Consider the following 26017-nt stretch of genomic DNA (forward strand, 5'->3'; position numbering starts at 1 on the left):
AGAGTTAAAACAAATCTTTATTTTCCTCATTTCATTTTTTTACGATAGCTTCACTCATACTCTTCACGTAATCGAATTGTTTTATTACTCAGTAGTAAAAAAATCTATTTTCCAACTCATATCCGTCATGAAAACATACTTATTATCAACCATGACGATCTCTGTCAAATTTCGGGACGAAATTTCTTTAACGGGTAGGTACTATAACAACCCTCATATTTCCATACTTGAATTTACTAATTTGCCCCTAGGGTTGTTATCCATGCTTAATATATGATTAAATTCGACGTTGATTAAATATTTTTTTTTTGTCGACACGTTTTTGTTAACTAAAGTTTATACTAATTATATAAAAAAACTTTAGTTAATATTAATATTAATGTGTATTATATATAAAACTATATGTAACATAATTATTAATTAAATGATAAGTTATTTTAATCAATATTTATATTTTTAGCTTATAAAAAAAATATTTTTTTATAAATTAAATAATGAGCCCATGAATTTTGACTAAATATTTTCAAAAACAAAAACTTATTAAAAACATTTTTAACATGTTTTTATTATTTTGTCAAAATTGGCACCTTTATTTTATTAATTTTTTTTCTTTTCACCATCCATTTTTACCTATAAATACATGGCCCCTCATTCATATTTTCTTGCCAAAAACAAAAACTTAAGATGTTCTCTCAAAACATTGAAGAAAATTTGAGGTACTTTCTATTTTTTTATATTGTCGATTATATTTATATTTATTATATATTCTTTGTAAAATTTGAAATTAATTATGTTTATATGTTATAATTAGTATTATAAGTATTATGATATATAAAAATAATTTTGGTAATTTATGAAATATTATTTATAATTAAATACGAATTATGTAGTGTTTAAACGTAAAAACAATGTAAAATTCGTAATAAATACTTTTAACCAAAAATAAAATATATATAATTATTTTATGAGTTTATAAAAATTATATAGACCTGCAAAAATTATAAAAATAATTACTTGGGTCAAATTGGTAATTATTATATAAATAAACTCTATTATTATGTAATTCGAAGGTAAATTAAGAATAAATATAAAATAATAAAAAATATTTTTTAAATATTTTTTTTACAGGTTATTAGACTGATAGAAACTTATAAAAATTATAAAAATAATTGTTTGGGTTTATTTAGTAATTATGTAGAATTAAACTTGTTTTGTAAATAAATTAAGGGTAAAAACAAAAATAAATACAAAAATATAATAAAAACGCTTTCTTAAATTTTTCTACTAATTTATATGATTAACTAAGACTATAAAAATTATATATATAATTTTTACATATTTAATTAATTATTTAGACATTTTTGGATAATGTTCGATTAATAAAATACTATTATTTTTGAAGTAATTTAGGTATTTATTTAAAGGTAATTATATTTAATATATATAAGACATACTAAGGTATAATAACTAAATATTAAATAATACTTAGATTATATTATCACATATATAATTATTAAGTACATTAATAATTCGTTGTGTGTATACACCTAAAGTGAAGGTTAATCAAAGATAATGTACAATTCATGTGAACTCATCGCTATTTACGGTAAAGTGGATGATGTCTAGGTTGCCATAATGGGAATAAGGTTTTGGATTAAACGAAAGGTTGTAGACTTATAGTCTAACTGAAAGTTCCTGACCCTCTGTTACATCTGGTCATCCTGACTTACTTAATAGCAACGAAGTTTGGACAAAGTTGTACAACGTCTTAATGTGGAGGATTATAACCCAAACTTTCTAAAACTGTAAACCTGCTTTAAATGGAAACTTTTCAAAAGTAGAAACTCTTACTATAAATTGTCACTATTAATATAATCCTTATATTAATAAACATACTTTTTGTCTGTTAGAACATAACTGACTAAACGTTATATCTCTAGGTTGAGATCTCCGTTACTTACTTTCGTCATTTCTTTTCTTTGTGGATTATCTTCAACTGCTATTTAAAGTGAACTTCATAGCCCCACTTTTTACTGTTTTATAACTGTTTTATAACTTTTGGGGTGAGACACATGCTTGCTTTATAACTGTTTTACGCTTAGACACAAGTACTAAATTGTTAACTATGCTGTCATGCTTTGATTCATGCTAAATCCATACCGTAATATCATTAATTGCTACGTTTAAATGCAAACTTAATTATTGTGAGTAGGCCTATTGAGAGTAACGTCTCTAACCATTTGACCGATGGTCTTTGGTTACATAATAATGATTCCACGACACTGACAATACAAGGTGTCATAGGGTAAACTTGTTTAGTAGCGATATTACAAACTGCATCAACACTTTTAGATTGATATTTCTATATCAATCAACTTTAAACTAAATCTTGTGATCTATCATTATTATCAAAATCATTGTTTATGATAAACCTATGAACTCACCAACCTTTTAGTTAACACTTTTAAGCATGTTTTGTCTCAGGTACTTATATATTATGCTTCCGCTATAGAACTTTGATGTACTTAGAAGTCAAGCCATGCACTGGGACCAGAGTTAACATCTGAGTCAATGTCAATTTTGACAGGTGTTACATACAGTACAACACTGTAAAAAGTGTTTGATTGTGCATGTGTAAAAAGTGGTTATGTACATATCACTTCCCATTAATAATAGATATAGTTTTGCAGATCATCCTAGGTTTATTCTAAATTGCTAGTCTCATCCCTAAACTTTTGTTACCTTCCTCGTCCATTGGATTATAATTTTTAACACGGACTGTCCCTCAGTCAAAATTTCATTAAATTCCTCCGTTAGTTTTGGTCATGTGCTAGGCATGTGAGGGTATTTTTGTTTTTTGAATCCAGTTTATAGTATATATATTAATATTAATAATTTAATCTATCTATCTATACATCTATATCTATACATCTATATAAAACGCATCCCTTTAATCCTACGTGTCAATTTCTCATTAATCCGAATTAAATAAATCCTACTTGTCATTCAATTAATCAATCTCAAATTGAATACATCTGTAGTATCTAATATCCGTATTATTTTCACGACCCAAATATGATTCCATGAAACTTGGTAACTGAATTTGGTATCCCCAAATAGATCTTATAACAATAAATAAATAAAAGATTTGGTCAACATATAAATTTAGTTATGATTAATATCCTACGTAATATTCCTAATATATTACAGTTTATGTAAGATTGGGTCAACATATTACAGTTTATGTAAATGCCTAATAAATATATTAAGGCATACCAATCCCTATCCCTAACATATATAAATCAAGGGATGGATCACCTACGTGGCGCCACCTCCTTGATCCCTACATTTTCGGCACACTTGTCAGCCCCACAAAAATTGATTTTTTTAACCTAAAGTTTTCATAAAGTTGTCTTTGATTGCCACGTGTCCTATCAAAACATAACCTTTTGTTTCTGCAAAACCGTGCAAGTCTCCACTCTCTTATCCCCTCTTTCTCTCTCTCTTAAAAAAAATTCATCTGATCTTTTTTACCGCCCATTGTGTGTTCATCACGCCGTATTAGGCGACACAACCACCACCAATTAATCGTTCATGTTTTTCTCTACAATACCGTACAGATTTTATATATAACAACGATCTCAGTAATTTCTTCATTGTTCATCATCCGATTCATCGTTGCCGTCAACCACCGTTTTTGATCAGCTTTATCTACTTGATTACAATCAATAGCATTGTTAACCGGATGGAGTATTCAAAATTCAGATTCAGATTCATAAACCCTAACCCATTTGAATCACTTTTATTATCTTCCTCAAACTCTAATTTATGCCTAATAAATGTCTACCGTCGACATCAAAACACCGCTGCCGTTAAATAATCGCCGTCATCAAATAACCGTCGCCGTCAAACAACCGTCGCTGCCGTAAGTGATATATCTTACATATCGTAAATCATATGTTTTCATGAATACTGAAAGACAATATTGGAACAAATGCTCGATTCTGATCGATTGTAACACGATTCTGTAACGGTATGTGTAAAATGTTTATTTGATTTGTAAATTCATACTCTTATGAACAAATATGGCTTCAGTTGGGGATGTTCTCTTCGATTGACAACATTCTTTTGATTTATTTATTTTGTGAGATAAGTGAATAGAGATTTGTGTTTTTTGTTGACTTTATGAGATTTGATTTTCTCAGTTCTTCATTCTATATTCATAATATTTAATAATTTGATTTAGAACATTATTGTTATTAATGTTGAGTTTTATGTAATTTGTAGTGAGGGTTCATAAACTTGAAAAGGCTGCAAGCAGTGGCGGTTTGAATTATATCACAAAGAAGTTGCAGTAGAATATTAGTGTTGCGAGTGAAAACTTTTGATTTGAGGTAAGTGGTTAATTAGTAGTTTCGATGATGAGTTCGATTCTATTTGTATTCTTTGGATTTGTTATCATGTTTTCAACCTGTAACCCTTAATCCAAATAGCAGCACGACATAATTAGTTTGGGTATCCATCCATTTTTTATTAGGGTTTGTAATTCAATTCAAAACGCATGTATATTCGTCATCTTTGATTGCTGATCTATTTCATAACGATGCAGATATCATCATAACGAACTGCATATTCGATTTATCTTTTATCAATCTTCTCCAATCCCCCACCAGATATGCGTTTTCAGGTGTAATATATTTTATTTTTATCATTGAAACTACTTATGTTTTGTTATAATGACTAATAAGCAAGAAGATGTATTTTTTTTTAATTTTCTATTTCTTGTAGTGTTAAATGCCCTGAAACAGAGGACAAACACTCTTAAGAATGAAAATGTGGCTGATAATGAATATGTAGGCGAAAAATACAATCAATACGTGCTAATTTTAAACAAAGATGATCAACTTGCAAATATAACAATAAATGTCAACTTTAAAGAAGTTTTGCAGTATTTATAGTGTTTCTCAATCTCATTCTCCATCGATCACTTGAATGATTCTTAAGGTTAGTATCTATCTGTGTTTATACGGTTTTAATTTTTTAATGTTAGTATCTATATGTGTTTTAAGTCCTTAAAATATATTACATCTTATATCAAGTGTATAAAATTGAACCTATTATGCACTTCTTTTCAGCTGGGTGCTCTGATGGAAGCTGTGTTGTGTAGGACTTTAAGACCTGAGGAATTGCAGAAGAACTCATATATAGAGACTTTGATAAGACTTTTGTAAGTTCCTATTTTTCAACATTATGTATCTGAATGTGGGTTTTATTTTTCAACATTATGTAATATGTAATTGAACTCATATGTATTTGATGCAGGTCTACTTATTCTGACATGTTTTATCATGCACAAAAGAAGAAGGTAATAATTATATATAGTAGGTGATAGGGTAGTGGAGTTTGGCACGTTCATGAAATTTGTATTTATGGTACTATTTTAATTCGGTTACTCAAAACACTCCATGGCGAAATTGTTTATATATAGTGACTTTTTTAAGTATGATTTTAAAAGTTCTGGGCACGTGGTCCGATTTTAGGACCTAATGTTTAATGCAAGTTGACCTAATACGTGCATAAACTGGTGGTTGTATTATGTAACGAAGCTTCTTGATTTGAAATATTTGACCCGGTAACTATTTATATGTTATTTGGTACGTTTTATTTTTCAGGAACGCGGTACGATATGGCTGCTAAGAAATTTTAAATAGTATTGAGAAACCTTCTATTATGCATAGGCAGATAATAATATCTATGTAAGTCTTCTACAAGGAAACACTCTATTTCCAGGTTCACAATCGGAAGTGCAGCAACCAAAACTGCAAAAACACTTGGTAGTTACTTACTTACTGTTATTATTTACTTATTTACGGATACCATTTCGAAATAATAAAGATTTATTCTTTTTCGTTGTTTAGCTAAAGAAGAGTGGAAGATAAAGAGGGAGCTCCTACTAAAAAAAAGGGTAATATTTTACATAAAGAATTATTATTATACGTAACCAGTCCTTTCTTACCGAAGAAGGCGTTAGAATCAAAATATCATATTAAACACGTGATTAATAAGTGTACGTTAATGGGTCATATCAGGCTTGGGTTGATACTGACCATTTTATTATGGGTCAAAATGGGTCGGGTCCCCTTAGGGCTACTGGCAACATTTTGATCCAGTTTTTTAATGCATTAAGTGTACACAATGTATATTATTGCTTTAACATGTACGGTATGCAGACTTTTTATATACAATGAGTTGCTGAATATATATAGACTGGCATATCTGAAAGTTAACATCATGAATTGATCAGTATAATAATATGATAATTTGTGACTCAATATTCACTATATGATATAATGTGTAATAAATTTATCTAACTTGATTTTTTTATCATGAGATAAGTGAAAGTAAGCAAGATAGGACTAAATTTGATGTGCTATTGACATATAACAAAATAATCAACATAGATAATGGGGTCACTGATGGAAATGATCCAGTGTTACCTGTGTCCTGATGACCATTGATATCTGGACAATTGGATGTTGAACATGTATGGCAACACATGTATTTTTTTCATATGTATTTCAAAACTTCTTTATTTGTCTCATTTTATTTTGATCATGATTTTGTAGATGATGTTGGATTGTTGACATAGGCAACCTGAATTGACGAATACAATTGTTTTAAAATTAGTTTTATAGCCATTTAGGAATGCGAATAAGTGGTATGAAGTAAAGCTTACTTTGTAGGCTAATGTAAACTGAGTGGATGTCTTTTGACCCCAATAGTAAGTTATTTAAGTTGGATCATATGAAATTTAAAAACTGTTGAACTACATCATGTAGGCTCTCTAAAGATTATACTGTAAAAATAATGGTAGCAGGGTAACCAATTTTTGTAAACTCGGGTCATCACTATTGTGATAGAATGATTAATATTAAGCTTGCCACTTCTTAAACCTCAATCGAATTACCTGCTTTCTAATTATTAGTTGCAATGACAAATATTATACGTTCTTGATACATGATACTTTTTCTTCCGTACAGAATAAAAACAAGAAAGGTCCCGGAAGTCAAATCATCATCTATTTATAGCCAGTCAGTGGTCAACGTACAACGATTTCACAGAATATTAGAAGAATATTAGATGTTGCACTAGCACAACAGTCTCAAAAATTGTCAAGGTACATCTTATTTTAAAAAATTACATTTTCATCATTCATCCTTAATCTCAATGCATTAACTTAAATAAAACCTCTGAACCTTTTGAAAAGTGTGTAGCATTTTGCAAAAATTTAGCTTCATCGATTAGAAGTGTTGCGGATTTGGGTATATCTAACCAGGATTCTAGAGGCATCAGTTTTATAAATACAACCTTAATTAATCTCATTTAATGTCTTATAAACAGCTTTCTCAATATTCTGTTTGTTGCGTTCATGTAACATCGCATTTTCGGTGAGATTTGTTTTGTATTTATTTTAACTTCGTGTAGAGATTTTAATGGTGAAGTGACAGGATGTGTCTGAAAGATTGTGAGCGTAGATAGAGAAGCTGTTGCGAGTCATGAAAGCCGTTTGACCGAGGTATGTACTTGTATAGAGGTTGGTAAATGGTAATGTGTATCCATATTCATTTTGACCTCAATAACTGGGTTTTTATGGCCATCCCATCAACCATTTTTTTGTTTATTTTTTTAAACGTAATTGTGTCACTTATAACTCATGTTACTGTACTTTTTGGTATAGAAGAGCTGGAGGCTACTGGTGAAAGATATTGTTATTTGGTTTCAATCGACTAATATTATTTTGAATTATGAATTGTGGTTGTTGTGAATGATAGGGAGGTGTTAGGGAACGAGGCAATGAAGAGCTAAACTGTGGTACTAGAATTAACATGACTGGATGGATCAACTCAGCAGGTGCAGAATGGTTTGTCGCATACTCAATTCGATTATCTGTTTACGAAAAAATAACCACATGTTTATATTTATATTTGTAATATAAACATATCAATAACACATTTTATTGAGCCTACTATTTCTATACCTCACAACGATAATTGTTTGATAGAAACAGATAATTTTATACGCTTAAACACTACTTGACATGCAGACTAAACACCAATTATTATGAATACACTTAATAAAATGCACAATAATTAACTGCTTAAACTTGTCATGTTCTGTTCATACAGGTACGCTGAATTTCCTAAGGACAAAAAGAATAACTTTATCATCATCAAAAGGTTTTTACAATGGTGAAGTCACACTTTCGTTAAACTAGGTATGTATTTTATACAAAGGATTCAAATTAATCCATTGTTTTATCGTGCATATGATTCAGATTCGTAGTCTAATTCTAATCGAGGTAATGAGCATGGTAGTTGAGGGTATGGTATTATTAACAGATATTACTCAATGTAAAGCAATGATTTAAACCCATTTTTTAAGAAAGGAGAATTTCATTTCACATTTCGCCCCATTTAGTAGTCAATATAGTCACAGTTTCATTATCATGTGTATCAATGGTACATAAATATGTACGTATATATGTTTCAATATGTAGTATTAGCAGATGTAAACAAAGGGTATGATTTTATAAGTATGTATGCATCAACAAGTATTAGTCAAGTTTTATGATGCACAAATGGTATAAGCAGGCTATGATATTAATCAACTTTTATTAGTCAATGAAACTTAACTTACACTTCTATATTCTTTGTAGGTTGAAATGCGTTCAGCGAAATCGGATGCTCTTAACTTGTGGTGTAGCTTAACTAAATTTGGTGAAATGAACACAAATATGGAGCTTAGACTTTCTCATACATAATAACGGTTCCAAACTTTTAAATAGTAATGTGATGTGGTTTACCATTTAGACACTTTCACCCGTTCTAATTTTTTGTTGTTGAAGTTACATATGTTGTAGCCAAATAAGTATATCAATTTCTTTGTTCATTTTGACACTTTAACCAATTTAGACACTTTGACCCGTATCAATCTCTTTGTTCATTTAACAGGTAAAGTTCAAGTTTAATTGTATATTATATATAGTAACAACTGAGCTATTTGAATGACACATTTTGTTTGAATTATGTTGTACATTGTCACAAAATAGTTTAGAATATATAATGACTTGATCAGAACAAAGCAATTTCATTAATGATTGTTTTCGTCATTGCCATGGTGTAATACAGGTAATTGGTGCCAATAGTAAATCATTCAAATACTATTTCTTTGAGCCGTCGTTCAACGCACGAGCTCTTAAATCTGGAAATCATGCCTTTACAAATCATTTACTGAACAATAAATCATGTTTACATCAATTCGTAACTTTATGTTGTATAATCAATCTATGTATGAACTATATAATGTGTGTTGTTTACAAACGTATTTTACTATTTTAACCACAAGAGTACTTTTTACATTTTTCCTATAATATCGTTATTTCATATATAAGTTTAAAAACCAATAATGTTTACGGATGAGTCCCCATGCAACGCACGGGCTCATAAATCTAGTTTATTTTATATATATAATATAAAAATACGTAATACACAAGTAAAAATATATTGTATCCCTTTAGTAGCATATAATCCAAATTTAATTCAAATTAAAATAGATACTAAAATTTTATCCCTCTATCTATCTATATATATAATATGATATCTAATCTATAAATTCGTTATTATAAAAAATATATAATATGATATCTAATCTATAAATTCGTTATTATAAAAAAAATTGTATTCCATATTACTTTTAAATATGAGATCTCTAGATTGGGTTTATCAATATGTAAACATGAAGACATTGTATAAATTTAAACTAGAGATATTTAAATTGGACTTGCATTCGTTATTTTATTAAAAATATAAGGACGCATATCTTATCACTTGATTTTAATAAGATATGTCTTTAAATTTCAATTATTATTTATTAAATTTAATATTTTAGTAATTAAAGACTACTATATTTATATCTTTAAATAAAGAATGTACCACATAAACGAGCTCATAATCTATGCGTTAGTTTCAAAACTAATGTTTTCGATACAAATGTTATTAGTAATAAACATTTTTATTGCAATTGTATTATACATTTGATAATAATTAATACGAACGTTCTCGAACACTAAATTATAAAACTGATGTGACATGTACAGACTCACGTTGGTATTTAATACTAATGCTTTAGATACACATATTATTAGTAATAAAAGTTTTTTTCATTGTATTTGTATTAGACATTTGATAACATGTCAATTCTAACGTTATCGAATACGAAGTATTAATTTGTACAACTACCGTGCAACGCACGGGCTCAAAAAACTAGTATATATATATATATATATATATATATATATATATATATAAACCAAAAAAATTTTCTTAATTGTGGTTAAAAGTTATTTATAGATGTTTGTATCTATATATTATATCTATATATCTATATTATATTATATTTATATTTATATATATTATTAAAATAAAATAAAATATATAATAATACACAATTAAACTACAATTACGTAATATAACTTAAATATAGAAGTAATAATACTTAATCTTTATATATCTATGTCTAATCTATTTATGGTACGAAAACAATACCCATTAAATTTTTTTAACGGATTTATCTTTCTATTCGTCGCGAGTTAGGTTTCACCGTTATCACCGTTCAACTCGAAATAATTTTACTAACTAAATGCAATAGTTTGTATTCGACACGGAGCTTCGATGCACTACTAACAGAACATTTCTTTTTAGCAATAAATATGGAAGTTATTTAAATTTACAATTAAGGCCTTAAAATATTTGTGAACGGACAAATATAACTATTATAATATTAATTATACACTACGACTCTCTGAGTATCATTATTTTGCTAAAATGACTAACAACTTTTCTAAAATTAAACTCGCGGGTTACACTTATATTTAAAAAATAATTGTATATAATAATTCTAAAGTAATATAATTTAGACTTAAACTAACGTTACATTCCATGACAAATTTTCAATGATTTTCTCTAAATATAACGTACTATATAATTTAAATAAAATGAAAAGGATATTAATGGTGAGAAAAATAATTATATAAATTAAGTTACTAGCACCACCCAATATCACTTTTAAAATTTATCAACACCACATACTCTTAAACTCAAAAGAACTTTTAAAATTTGTCAACATCACGGACTCTTAAACTCAAAAGAACTTTTAAAATTTGTCAACATCACGGGCTCTTAAACTCCGAAGAATTTTGAAAATTTGTCAACACCACGGGCTCTTAAATAATTCTTATACTTTTTCTATTTTTTTAGTATCGCTATTTACATATTAATATGAACTGTAAATTACATTTTTTGCACGGTTTTTACACATCCGTGTAACGTACGGGCTCAAAAACCTAATATATATATATATATATATATATATATATATATATATATATATATATATATATATATATATATATATATATATATATATATATATATATAAACCAAAAGTTTTTTGTTAATTGTGGTTAAAAGTTATTTTAGGATATTTGTATCTATATATTATATCTACTAGATTTAAGAGTCCGTGCGTTGCACGAGTACTCTTAATCAAACAAACTGGAATCGTAAAATGTTATATCAATAGATATATGATATAGACAGTATCACAAGTATTGTTGTGGATGAAATAAACATACAATTGTAATATTAATGTATTACATTTTTTATGAAATGCTTTTCAAACAACATTATAACAAAATTAAAAGGGGTTAAAAAAAGTATAGAAGCAATGAAGGATTAGTTACTCACTTCGTTTATGTTTGACGGAAACTTGAGTTGCATATGTACAAATTGTTGCACCAAAAGCAATTAATATCTCCCATCTGTGGCAAATCTTGACTTATGATATCAACTAAACCATCAAAGAACACATCTTTCGTTATCGAAAATTTTCAAGTCCACACGTTTACGTGTATCACCGATCAAGCTCTAGTGCTCTTCCTTCTTTGGCATGGATCAACATTTTCATCATCCACCCTTGATAACACTTTACAACATGTACAACACTAACCACACTCCACAAGAATAATCACTATACATGTTCATGTAAGCATCGCTTGTCAATTTGTTCAGAAGGTGTTATACAAATACCTTGTTGGAAGAACCCAGAAACTAACTACATGAACACAATACATGAAATAACACCTCAATATTCAAATGATACAACTCAATATCAGATTCTTGAAAGCTAAAAAGTACAAAAATGGAGTTTCATTGGGAAAACGTATTATTCAATGAATTGAGTAAAAAGCTTTGTAATAACAAAATGGATATCATGATAGAATGAAACTACAGACAAAATAAATACTTTCACTTTTCAAAATGAAAGTAGGATGTAACCCTATTGTAGACAACAACAACAACAACAACAACAACAACAACGACGACGACAATGACAACAACAACAACAACAACAACAACAACAACAACAACAACAACAAAACCCACTCCCACGGGTATGGGGGAGGTGAGACTTAGACAATCATTAAGCTGAAATATTTATTGAAAGCTGGTAAACAACATTACCATCCGAAACTCTTCATGTTCTCGGATTGCTCATGTAATGCATCTCAGTGTTTGGTCAATGCAAACACTTAAGAACATTGTGACATATCTTTATCATATATGTGTAAAAACGAATCCCCCACAAACTGTTTATGACTTTGTAATGTCAAACCAAAACTGTTATCATAGGTATGACAATTCGTTTTTTAATAAACAATATGAATATGATAAGATTATAAGAACATATGAAATAAATAAGTACGTACCTTTGCATCAACCAGAATCATGTATGAAGTGAATTGTTTTAACTTCCTCCAAGCAGTCTTCTTCCACGTCTTAGGAACCTTAACAGTTAACACGTACTCCAGTCATTTCGTTGGTTGTTCAACAAATTATGAGTAAACTCGTTTATCAGTCATTTTTTTGTACCAAATTAAATGTGGATTTGAGGTGTGATAGTCAGGATTATATTATGCTAGTCTAATGTGATGAAGGAATTATATTTATAATAGTAGTGGTATAGTAGAGATGATAAATACTACTTAATAAACAGCCTTTGATCATTATAATTAACAACTGATCCTTAAAGTATAACCTTTTTTAAATTTTAGGGGGATTTGAATAAATATCTTTTAATGATATATCTTTACATTATAATTTATAATCATTTGATTTCTTATACCATAAATAGATGTGTCAAAAATAAGTTATCTTCAAAAATATAACTCCTCTTAGTTGACTGCTTAAATTAATTGAAAAGGTTACTATTAGTATTGGTGAGTAATAGGTCTGCATACCTTATCAGTCCACACACAATTATTACACGTATGTGTAATAATTTTTATCATTCATACATTATAGCAAGAAATACTACAGCAAACAATTAGTTTTACGTAAGTGTAAATTATGTTGGGTAATAAGTATGCATACCTTATCAGTACATAGACTCTAATTATTGGTGGTTAAAGGCTGGAACTTTGTCTGGACAGGTCTGCATACTTTTCCAATGATAGAAGGCTTTACATATTCATTCATTGTTTTAGAGTTGCAGTCAGACACATACAATAACAATTTACAGTTGAAATACATAATGACAAACACATCATTTACACGCTAACTCAATTATTACCTTAGCATATTCACAAAGCAGAACTAATGTTTATGAGACTTGGCCCGGAAAATATTTACTAATTACCCAAACCAACCCGCCCAAGTTGACACCTCTAACTGAAGAGAAACTTTTTGAGTGAAGAAAATTATTCGTTAGATGACTGGACAATAGTAAATGTCACATTCGTTGTGAAGTAAATAACTTCAATCACCATTAAACACACACAGTACAACAATAGCTTTATATATATCTTGAATTTTTAAATTGACACTTTACGGCACACCGTTTAAATCTACAGTCACCAAAAGGCTAAGAAATGTGCAAAGCGATGCAAAGATTTGTCTTAATTTTAAACCTTTACAATTAATAACAAAACAGGTTGTGATTCTTCTTGAGACCCACTTTAAGTCATGGAGGGATAGTCTACTGCACCCCGTACAAATAGTTTTCTAAAATAATGTTACTGAAATTAATAAGACTAACCTTCTCTTCAGGTAAGTCTTTGAGAACACAAACTTTCTAGGGTCTGCAACTGTTGAACTTTGCAGCAGTAGACAAAATGGGCTCACTGGCACAAACCAAACCCAAACTATTTTACTCAATCTCATCGAGTTTGTTTTTTTTCTCCTTCTATAAAATAGAGAAAAAAATAAAAACACTAACCCTTTGAGAACACTCCCTTCAGTGTTCAGGTTGACACATATAAAAGCATGATGTCTGTTGTGTTCAACATCCCATCGGTTAGCCCGCCCATATTGCTACCGATAGGAATATAAATTTATTAACAATACCACCTATTTGGGTCGGTTAAATAAATAAAATACAGCCAGATCAACAATGTCAATTTTAACACAAATAGTTGTACAATCACTCTCCACCTGTTTGTTGTGTTCATATATCGTTTGCTATGTATTTATATTGTACCTGACAACCTTATTTGATAAGGATAAATACTGATTCTAGTACTTTCTACAACGACATCATAAATTGGTAATATGCATGGTCAACTTTAATTCCTTGAAGAAAATATAGTTACTAATTTTATATAAAAAAAATTATGTAAACTGCAAAATAGGGGATCAAAATATTTCGTATTATTTTGGTATATAGTTTCTATTAAAGCTGAGAAACAAAAGTATAACGGGTCAACCCACCCCATTTTTACCACTAAAGAGATGGTAACCATTTCTACCCGTTACCCAACCAACCCATTTTCTATGAAAACAGCATATGCAAGAATGACGAAACCAATTTTTCATTCAGATGGTTGAATTGTTTTTAACTAATAGCAAAACATTTCTTCAATGTTAATGAATCGATATAATCCAAAAACTACATATCACATCAAATAGTATAGCATTTAGTAGTTAAATATCATATAAAAAAATAAGAAATCTATCTATTCTATCTAATAAATGGGGGGTTTGAGGTGAGGTCATTATGTGTTTCCTCAAATTGTAATATGTGCTTTTAGAGTTGTAACATGAGATTTGATGATGTAATACTTAAATAATTAATATAAATAAGAAAAGTTCCTCTAATTTAAGGCTTTTACACTAACTTTTTGATTTCTAAGCATGATTCTAGGTTCTGACTGTCATTTTCCAAGAAATCTAACTGCCATATGTTTTAATTCAAAAATTAAAATTTCAATTTGAAGGTACCAGAGCTTTTGAAAATCACCATTCCCCTCTCTTTTTTTTTTTTTGGGAGATGATAAAATGCTCTTAATGATAAACTAATACTATAAAAATTTTAAAACTTTTTATTGTACTTTATTGAAGGATATTTTGGGAAAAAGGAATAAAATGATGTTGGAAGAAGTAAAAATCATGTTGGATTTATCATCTCCTTTTTTTTTTTTTTTTTATCATTCTTCTTTTTCGTTTACACTTTAATCATTTTTAGGTGAATTCAACATTTTTTTGTGTTTAGATTATAATGATCTAATTTCTATGATTTTGAGGAAATTGGACTGAGGTATTGTTATTTGTTATATATGTACAAATTAAGAAGTTTAACTTTTTTTCTTTGTTAGTGTTTAACTTTTTAGAGTTTATTATTGTTTAATTCTTATGCAATAATTTTGATGGTTGAACATACAGAACTGAACATAGAAAAATAAGCATGAAAAAGGAATTGAAGCTTGATAATGTGGATTACTTAATCGAAGACAACTTCAAACACTTCTCTTCTAAGCTCCAATTGTTGTATAGTCAGGTATGTTATATTAAACCTTTCTAATTAGTTGGTGATCTATTTGATGCTCTTTGGTTTTTGTACCAGTAAATATCGAGTTTCCTAATTTTTTCTTTTTCAGATTCAAATAGTTATGAATAATTATGTTAAAATGATGTTAAGATGATGCATAAATTAGTTATAAATGAACACTCGATTGATGCACACCAACTGTTTGCTTAAATGTGTAGATGAAAAGTTTCATTTGATTTCAAGTGTAAAATATTGTTCTATGTTCATTCCTTGATTTTATCTCCATCTATATGTTTTGGTTTAGATTTTAAGCATCCTAAAGAGTTGATGGATTCAAAATTTAATATTGTGCCTACTTTTAATTGGGTTGAATTGTCACCTCTAACCATATGAGTGTAAAGCGTGAAAAAAAATAGGTAAGTGGGAGCATTGGGTCAGCATCTGTTGTTATTTCTTTGTAGTGCATGTATATATACTACAGTGGACTTGAAAGTGGATCAAGGGATTATGCTTGCAATTGTCTTCACAAAGCCGTGGTATATATTCTCCAGCCTTTAGACGACTTGAAGATTACACGTTTTCGTATTTGTAAGTGTAAGGTCCGTGTTTGTATTTTAGGGTTAATTTCATACTTCTTATTCATGTATTTGTTTTTCACAACTTGGGATTTTAATGTTTAAGCTTCATCTATTTATTGAACATGATAGCAAGCTAAAAGTGTGTGTTTGTGTGTGTGTGTGTGTGTGTGTGTGTTTAGAGCTGAATAACAATTGAAATATGTTCTCAATGTTTGATCCGGTATGTGAATGATCTGTGACCCGTTTTACTTTTTACCCCGACCGTTTTGCCTCTCTATTTGTGAGGAATTTTTACAAATATAATATTGTTTATTTGTAGGTAATGGGCAGTGGTTATTATGGAGTATTATTGTTAGTAGTAAGTTCTAAATGTTGTCAGAAAAAAGTAATTAGCTTTATACAATGTGAATTAGACTTCAGTTCTAGAAAAATAATGGATATAGCTTTGCATAATTAAGCTTGATTTTGTTACATGTTTTATTAAGCTTTTGTTAATAGCTTTGCAAATACATTACTTGGATAGGCATATCTTTAATCTTGATTTATTTGTTAAAATTTCATCTAATTGTAGTTTTTGTTTTGGGTTAGTTTCTCACTTTGACCCATTTGCAGATACATGATGTTATTGTACATATTACGGAGTAAATAATTTTCTCTTCATAGTTGTGAACTCTTAGATTGTCAGTGTTAGTTCAATGTGGTTTAATTAAATATTTTTGTAGTTTCTATTAAGTAAACTTAGATTAGAAGATATGACTGCATAATATAAGATGGGTTTTGTGTGAGCAAAGCACGACAATTGTAATGTGCTTTTCAAGATTTAATAGAGCATGGTATATTTGTATGGTATGTCTGTATTGATTTATTAGTTTAGTACATGTAGAACGCTCGAAAAAACATTATGGTGCTAACTGTTTAAATTTTATTTTATACCTCAACTTGCTGTAGTTCTGATGTGGCTAAGGAAAAAATTGTTTGCAACTTTTCTTATTACAATACACAGTATATTAAATGAGATGGTATTTGATCTCTAGATGTCAAGTATGCAAGAAATCTTCTGTTACTTTCTATTTGGATAATACAACAGTTATTTAGAACATAAATATGCTTTCGTTTTTGTTCTAATGTCAATTTTAGGTTTTGTTTATGCACTACAATTTCATATTTGGTTTATGTAGGTAAACGAAACAAGTTTTTTAGCCGGTTTGTACGTGTAGCGGTGTAGTGAAATTGATTTTTTAGCCAGTTTCTACACGTCAATAACACTAATATTATAATGTAGATTTCTTCGGCAACCCGTGAATTCACGGGTCAATGAACTAGTATAACTATAGAATGAAACACGTTCACCATCAACAGGCTTCCCGAAATGTTGAAACCATCAACAGGACTAATATGTGATAACGAACTTGGATGTTGGACCTTTTTATGAAAACCAATTTTCTTTTTTGTTGTAATTTTAAGTGCATAAGTTTGATTAAAACATACATCAATAACCTCTAATTTATGAAATCATGATCTGCATGAATAATGAGGCAATTTTTCATTCAGACGATGATTGTATTTTTTATAACTAATAGCACACAACATGAATTCAATGTTAATGAATTGACACAATTAAAAAAAATGCATATCACATCTCGTAGTATAGCATTTTTATTTCAAAGATCATATCACAAGATAAGAAATCTAAGTAAACACATTAGAACCCTAATATGTAAAATTCAGAAATTAATCCAAAAAGTAACCCAATCAATAGGCATGGTTAGTTACATACAGAGTACTTCTTTTGACAGAATCGATGAATGAAGAATCTGATTGCAGAGACATGAAGAAAACTTCTAATGGCGCTGAATCGGCATGTGTTGGCGATGATCGCAGTTACTCGATAACCATCTGCTGATAACTGATTCGATATCTGTATTAGGGTTTGATGCAGATTGAAGAATTTTGGGGTTTTTTTTCCTGCGGTTTCTTCAGGCCCGTATCAAATGCCAGCGTGGAATGTATTAAGGGCTAATTAGGCGTGATTAGAAAGTAATTAGGGACTGCCACGTCAGCAATATGGCTTAAGGGATCATTAGGGGTTGACAACTTGGATTAACTTTCACGATTTATAGATGTAGATAGATATATCTATATTATATATATTATTAAATTAATTACAAATTAATTAATGACAAATTCATAAATATGTATTAAATATTAATAAATTAGTGTAAATATTCGCATGACCAAATTAAGGAAACAAGTATACACACCCGTTGAATTATATATATATATATATATATATATATATATATATATATATATATATATATATATATATATATATATATCTATCTATTATCTATCTATCTATTATTTACATCATATAAATCACGAAAGAAAATCCAACGTGTCACTCCATTAGTAAATCTTAATCTCATCCCTCTACTAATTATCATTAAAACTAATCATGCCACGCTGTCCAAAAAAAAAAAACCCAGATCGTATATCTTCTTCTCATTCGTCGTCTGTTGAACCGATCCAATAGAAACCCTAAATCCCATCCTTCGTCGTCTCTTTCACCCATCAATACAAACCTTAAGTGTCAATTGATTACATCGATTGACAAAAAACAAACACAAGCTAACATTAAATTGATTCATTCGAAAATTTAATCGAAAGAGAACCGGCCGATTCAAACTAGCATCACCACGATTTGTCTACGGATTTATTAATATCAACCAAGAATTCGGATTTTACTACTCCAATATTTTAATTTCTGTATCGAGATTTGTCTACAGGTTCGTTAATCCTTCTTAATTTTTAAATTCGTAATCGAGATTTGCATATATGTTGTTGTTGCCTTTACTAATTTGCTAACTAGATTTGATTTGTAAAACCCCCGCAAAAAATTGAATTCACGCCTATGGACATATGGTATATGGGTGTGATAAATTGAAGCTAAAAGTTCCTCCGTAAGCTAACATATGTTATCACAAATTGTAACCTTTTTTACTTCATTCTCCAATTTGGATTTTGTTGAAAGGTTGGTTTAAGTGTTGTTCATTCGTTCTTTTATCATCAGCACATTATTCGGTGTCGTTCTTTTCTTTGGTAATGTTGTTTTAGTTATGTCTTATTGTCTTTGTAGTTGGACACCACTTGTTTGTTAAAATGTTTGGTTCAACTTTAAAAATCGAATTTTAAGCTATGCTTTTTTACATATAGATAGGTTCATTTAACAATTGTTATGACAAAAACATAAAGATTGATAAAAATTATTTTCGAGCAGGTATGTTTTGATTCTATATATGTGATACTAGAAAGATATCTTGATTACCATCTTGATTATTAGAGTATTTACGTGTAATATTATATTAATTTGATTACGTAATTAGGTCTTACTATTGATTACCATCTTCGGTAAAAATAACATATCAGCATGCTTTAAAGTGTTTGTCTCATTCACTTATAGTCAATCATTTTGGTTTCATGACTTTAATATGTAAAAAAATAGTTTCATCTTTTAAGTAAAAAAACTGTAAAAATTGAACAAAGTTGACTACCTGACACTGTATTGTAATACACTTGGTTTCGATTACATCCTAGGGTGAGGGTTTTATGCGATGAGCACGGTGATCATTTGATTGATTTCGATGACGGATTTAATTCAGATATTTGGGATGATAACATATGTAACTAATTGACCCATTCACATATGTTATCACGATTAAGTTTATATTATCGGTTTATCTATAATCGGTCAAATGGGCAAAGTAATAGGGAAATAAGGAAACAATTACATAGGCTGAAAATGTTGTTTGGATTCACTGCATTTTCTTTACCATTTTGTTTAGGGAGCTATAGGTTAATACTGTAATTTGTAATCATATCATATATGAACAATAATTGTTTTTAATAGAGTTTAAGCTTATAACAAAATAAATGTTATGGGAGAACCCCGAGCTGTTGGAGGTTGATGTAAAAATATTATATTCGAAGTAATAAAAGTTATTGTACATATTTTGGAATGAAGTTGATTGATTTTAAAATTCGGCTTACACATTTATTTAATTTCATATTGCACTTAATATTCCACCGAGCATATTTCGTTATGACTAATAAGAATCTGATGCTATTATGAAATACATAAGAATTCATATTAAGGTGTTCTCTACTGAATTGGAGCCACAAATTATTTTGATTGCTATTGCTAATGTACCACATGTTAAACTCAACTTCGCTTGGTGGTGAATTTAGCTATGGTTGTTTTTTCTATGGGCTCACCATCATTTGTTATTACTTGGGTTAGGTCGGGCTCACCATCATTTGTTTTTACTTTTGCTCATGATGATATTATCTTTTTACAGAGACTCGATATAAAGCATGTAGACGAAACATTCAAAATTTCCAAGTCATTTACCACACTGCAGCTAGGCTGAATGGTCAACACTTTCCCATGATGGCTAATGAAACTTGTGTTGAAAGTGTATGACGCAAATGGCTGGTTGGTTGTCGGTTGGGTCATGACGATTAAATGGTGAATAGATTACAAAGGCAAAAAATATTTCGTCTACACAAGTTGCGATTACAACTTTCATAGTACACGTCTCAGGTATATATCCTTCAACCATGACTAAATAATAATGTTCTTTTTAATAGTCGTGTAACGCACGAGCTTCGGAACCTACATGTAATAACACATTTATATAGTCAGGTGATGCATTCTTGAGCGGGTAATGTTTCCCTATAAACTTAGCGCGCTAGCAACTTAGAGATGATGTAATTCACTATGAACTATTGAAAACTACATTGTAACTGTATTCATTAACAACGTTTATAATACTAATCATTTCAATACATTTACTTTTATTACAAATGTTATCAATACTTGAGAGTTTCTTAATTATAATTGTATACTACAGCTACATAGTCTCAAAACAATCGTCTTTGAATGCTATTTTATAGAGTTGACGTGCAACGCATGAGCTCTTAAATCTAATAAAACATGTTTATGGTCATGTACTTATAAATTATAATGTTGGTGATGTAGTTATATAATGAACAACTTATAACTATTTCGATTTTCTCTGATTGAGAGCCGCCGTGCAACGCACGGGCTCTTAAATCTAGTATAATATATATAATATAATATGTATTATTATTATGAAACCAGTTAATTTATAGTAGATTTTAATAAAGTAATATATATATATATATATATATATATATATATATATATATATATATATATATATATATATATATATATATATATATATATATATATATATATATATATATATATATATATAACGTTAGGTTAAATAACCGCAACATATATTCACTATTATTAGTAATATACGTTATATTTTACTAACGTCAATAACGAGATGTTATATTTCAACCATAGTATGTAACATATATATAACCCAAATTTTTTTTTTTAATTGTGGTTAAAAGTTATTTATAGATGTTTGTATCTATATATTATATCTATATATCTATATTATATTATATATATTATTAAAATAAAATAAAATATATAATAGTACACAATTAAACTACAATTACGTAATATAACTTAAATATAGAAGTAATAATACTTAATCTTTATATATCTATGTCTAATCTATTTATGGTACGGAAACAATACCCATTAAAATTTTTTAACGGATTTATCTTTCTATTCGTCGCGAGTTAGGTTCCACTGTTATCACCGTTCAACTCGAAATAATTTTACGAACTAAATGTAATATTTGTATTCGACACGGAGCTTCGATGCACTACTAACAGAACATTTATTTTTAGCAATAAATATGGAAGTTATTTAAATTTACAATTAAGGCCTTAAAATATTTGTGAACGGACAAATATAACTATATAATATTAATTATACACGACGACTCTCCGAGTATCATTATTTTGCTAAAATGAACTTTTCTAAAATTAAACTCGCGGGTTACACTTATATTTAAAAAATAATTGTATATAATAATTCTAAAGTAATATAATTTAGACTTAAACTAACGTTACGTTCTATGACAAATTTTCAATGATTTTCTCTAAATATAACGTACTATATAATTTAAATAAAATGAAAAAGATATTAATGCTGAGAAAAATAATTAAGTTACTAGCACCACCCAATATCACTTTTAAAATTTATCAGCACCACATACTCTTAAACTGAAAAGAACTTTTAAAATTTGTCAACGTCACGGACTCTTAAACTCAAAAGAACTTTTAAAATTTGTCAACATCACGGGTTCTTAAACTCCGAAGAATTTTGAAAATTTGTCAACCCCACGGGCTCTTAAATAATTCTTATACTTTTCCTATTTTTTTAGTATCGCTATTTACATACTAATATGAACTGTAAATTACATTTTTTGTACGGTTTTTTACACACCTATGCAACGCACGTGTTCAAAAACCTAGTATATGTACATTACCTAAAATTGTATACTGAAGATCCATAACGCACTTAATTTAGGAACTGAGTGAGTAACTTTTTATAATGTGTAGAAAAACGATATGGCGATTGGATCTGGATCAATATTAAATGAAGAAACTGTATCTTTTAAAATATTAATGGAACTAACAAAATTGAGTTCTTAGGGTATAAATGATTAAGCATATTCGGGTATAACCGAATCAATCTGGTTTAGGTAAAAAAGTGAATAATGCTTATTATGCTTTTATCCCACATATATACATTAGTGTATCTTTAAATTCTATATTTTAAGGAGCCTAGAAAAAGAATTATCAGATGGAATAACCCATTATCTGCAATCATGTGGGTTGCCTATCAGCATATATTTTAGTGCAATCAAGCTCTCATGGCTACTAGAAAACATTGAACCCGTGAAAGAAGCTGTTAAGAAAGGCGATGCCGTTTTTGGAACCATGGATTCCTGGATAATTTGGAACAGGACAGAAGGTTTTAATAACGGTTTACATGTCACTGATGTCTCAAATGCACCAAGAACCATGCTTATGAACTTAAAAACACTTAATTGGGATGAATCGACCTTGGAAACATTAAAGATTTCTAAAAACATTCTACCAAAAATTGTAAGTAATGCTGAAATTATTAGGAATGTAGCAAAAGGTTGGGTGATTCCCGGTGTCCCTATTTCGGGTTGTTTAGGTGATCGACATGCAGCCATGTTGGGTAAATCTTTTAAAAAGGGGTAGGCAAAAGTACTTACGGAACAAGTGCTTTTATTCTTTTTAATACTGGTGAGGATGTGATCGAGTCATAGCACGGTTTGCTGACCACTTTATCTTTTAAGCTTGGAAAAGATGTACCTACAAATTATGCTCTCGAGGGCTCGATTGCATTTGCTGGTGCAGCCGTTCAATGGCTAAAGGTTGAGTCGAGTGGTGGTGTGTACTATGTACCGGCTTTTAACAGATTAATTGCACCTTGGTTGCGTGATGATGCTCGCGGAGTGTTAATTGAGATTACGCGGTTAACAAATAAGTCTCATATTGCTGGGCTGTTCTTGAAAGTATGTGTTTTCTGGTGAAAGACGTGTAATTACGAATGATTATCGTTTCAGACCGTCAAATATGAAATATGATGTAGCAAATTATACATTTTTAAGAATAGTCTAATTTTCTGAATAGTAAAATGGATCAAAAGTGTCTGTTTAGCAAAATTATCCAGTACATACTCTTGACCCATTTAACTTTGATTAAATTTTGATCCATTTGACTTGTTGGACGTATTGTATTTTACTCGTTAGGGATAAGTACCCCTGCATCAACCCGTTCATAAGTGAATTGACTAAAAATTTGAGATCTGGTTTTCGAGATATATCAGAATCAAGTTTGTTGAATATTTACCTAACTGAATTTGCAGCTCGTTTAGGTGTACGAGTGGAAATATTTGCACATGGGGAGAGAATGAAGAGATAGACAGGGGCGGATCTTAGTGGAACCCAAAGGGGGTATCCGCCTCACCTGGATTTAACGGATAAAAAAATTATACACTAAAAAATTTTTTTTTACTAAATTCGCCCAAATACACTTTTTTTAAAACTTTTCTTCCAAAATACACTTTCGGGAAAAAAATTGTCTATTTACACCATTAGGTCGACCACAATTTGGGTCGACTACCCCTTTACCCGGTCGACCACATTAGTTTTCAAGGTAGTCGACCAACATTCTTCATTGATGTTGGTCGACTACTTCGATGATGTGGTCGACTTCAAGGTCGACCGACTTGTTAGCCATAAGTGGGTCGACTAACCCTAGTCGACCATCCTTGCGTTGTAGGCGACCGATTAGTGGGTCGACTAAGCATAACTCATACTACTATTGGATAAGATATATCAGATAAGATTTTTCATGAGTTCCAATGTAGTCTGTCATCCAATTTAGTGAAATAAACTTTAATTTGAACAACAAATATTATATATTATCTCATACTACATTTATTGATTACACAACAAATAACACAAGTTACAGACACAACACATACACGACAGTTAAATGGCTAGAAAACATACGAACACACATACCTATCATCCATGGCAGTTAAACACATTTAAAACACAAAGAAGAAGCTAATCATCACTCAAATTGTAAGTGGAGCCAAATTGTGTTGAGCATGAGTCTTCACGTTTTCCTTTACCCTTGCCCTTTATCAACCCCTTCGGCTTTGCCTTTGTTTTTGAGTTACACTTGGACTTTTGTTTACCTTCAGAAAGATCATAATGTGCGGTGCAAGTTGATCTAGTATGTCCATATTCCAAGCAACGACTGCATTTTCTTTTAGATTTGAAATTGTCTTTGTCCTCTCCTTGGGACGGTATACGAGCAGTACTCTTCGGTCTACCCGATTGTCGCTTTGTAACCAATGGCGGTAGGACGGTTTGTAGGTGTCCTGGATCTATCCATTCAGAAATATGATCTAGCGGGTTAATATCTTCCATGTATGCCGACTTGTACGTTTCAGTGTGGAAATACTTCTGAACGTGTGTAGTAACGTTACGTAGGACAAAATACCTTGCTACTGCCATTACATGTCCACAGGGTATACCGGAAAACTGCCATTGTTTACATGTGCAAGTTTTATCTTGTAGATTGACTTTACCACCTTTTTTCATATCCAATACCTCAAACTTAACTTGTGATATCGGTTTGACAGTCCAACTAATAGACTTACGATTTCTTTTACCAAGCTTACGCTCTGCATATGGTGTGACAGGGGTTGTTAAACCATCGGCAGTGTTTCGGTGTTCCCAAAACCATTGTTGAACTGAAGCTCTAAAGAATTCAAGAAGCATTGTAATCGGGAGTTTCCTCGCATGAACTGACAGTGCGTTCATTGACTCTGCACTATTAGAAGTTAGGTAAGCATACCGAACACGATCTGCATGATGTCTAGACCATCTGTTGAACCCAACAGTAGTGAGTGTACGTGCACTGTCTGGGATACGTCGTGCTAGTATACCATAGTGGTGATCAAAATCAGATTTTCTATACGCTTTGCACATTTTTCAGTAGTGCCACTCGTAACTTTTAACCCTTTTAGACACACTTTTGAGGTTTTCCAA

General features: G+C 29.9%; 2 long non-coding RNA genes and 1 pseudogene across 5 annotated transcripts; 2 read left to right on the forward strand and 1 right to left on the reverse strand.

Annotated features, from left to right (window-relative positions):
- Nucleotides 1–3431: 3431 nt before the first annotated feature.
- On the forward strand, nucleotides 3432–9017 carry LOC139894139 (uncharacterized). Of its 4 annotated transcripts, XR_011774830.1 has the most exons (13): nucleotides 3434–4033; nucleotides 4288–4394; nucleotides 4610–4687; nucleotides 4789–5004; nucleotides 5136–5227; nucleotides 5323–5365; nucleotides 5673–5834; nucleotides 5919–5965; nucleotides 7041–7177; nucleotides 7486–7576; nucleotides 7833–7921; nucleotides 8187–8275; nucleotides 8717–9017. It is a non-coding gene; the product is annotated as an uncharacterized lncRNA (long non-coding RNA). The 4 variants fall into 4 exon arrangements; XR_011774832.1 differs by having other exon boundaries at nucleotides 3432–3925; nucleotides 4610–5004; XR_011774829.1 differs by having other exon boundaries at nucleotides 3433–4033; nucleotides 4610–5004.
- A 2750-nt stretch (nucleotides 9018–11767) lies between these two features.
- On the reverse strand, nucleotides 11768–14397 carry LOC139894140 (uncharacterized). Its single transcript, XR_011774833.1, has 4 exons — nucleotides 14155–14397; nucleotides 13491–13577; nucleotides 12827–12904; nucleotides 11768–12171 (listed from the first exon to the last, which is right to left on the reverse strand). It is a non-coding gene; the product is annotated as an uncharacterized lncRNA (long non-coding RNA).
- Nucleotides 14398–15798: 1401 nt separating this feature from the next.
- Nucleotides 15799–26017, forward strand: part of LOC139890430 (glycerol kinase-like) — a 194473-nt pseudogene continuing 184254 nt past the window's right edge.

The sequence above is a fragment of the Rutidosis leptorrhynchoides genome, chromosome 2 (assembly GCF_046630445.1).
Source record: "Rutidosis leptorrhynchoides isolate AG116_Rl617_1_P2 chromosome 2, CSIRO_AGI_Rlap_v1, whole genome shotgun sequence".
Lineage (NCBI taxonomy): Eukaryota > Viridiplantae > Streptophyta > Magnoliopsida > Asterales > Asteraceae > Rutidosis > Rutidosis leptorrhynchoides.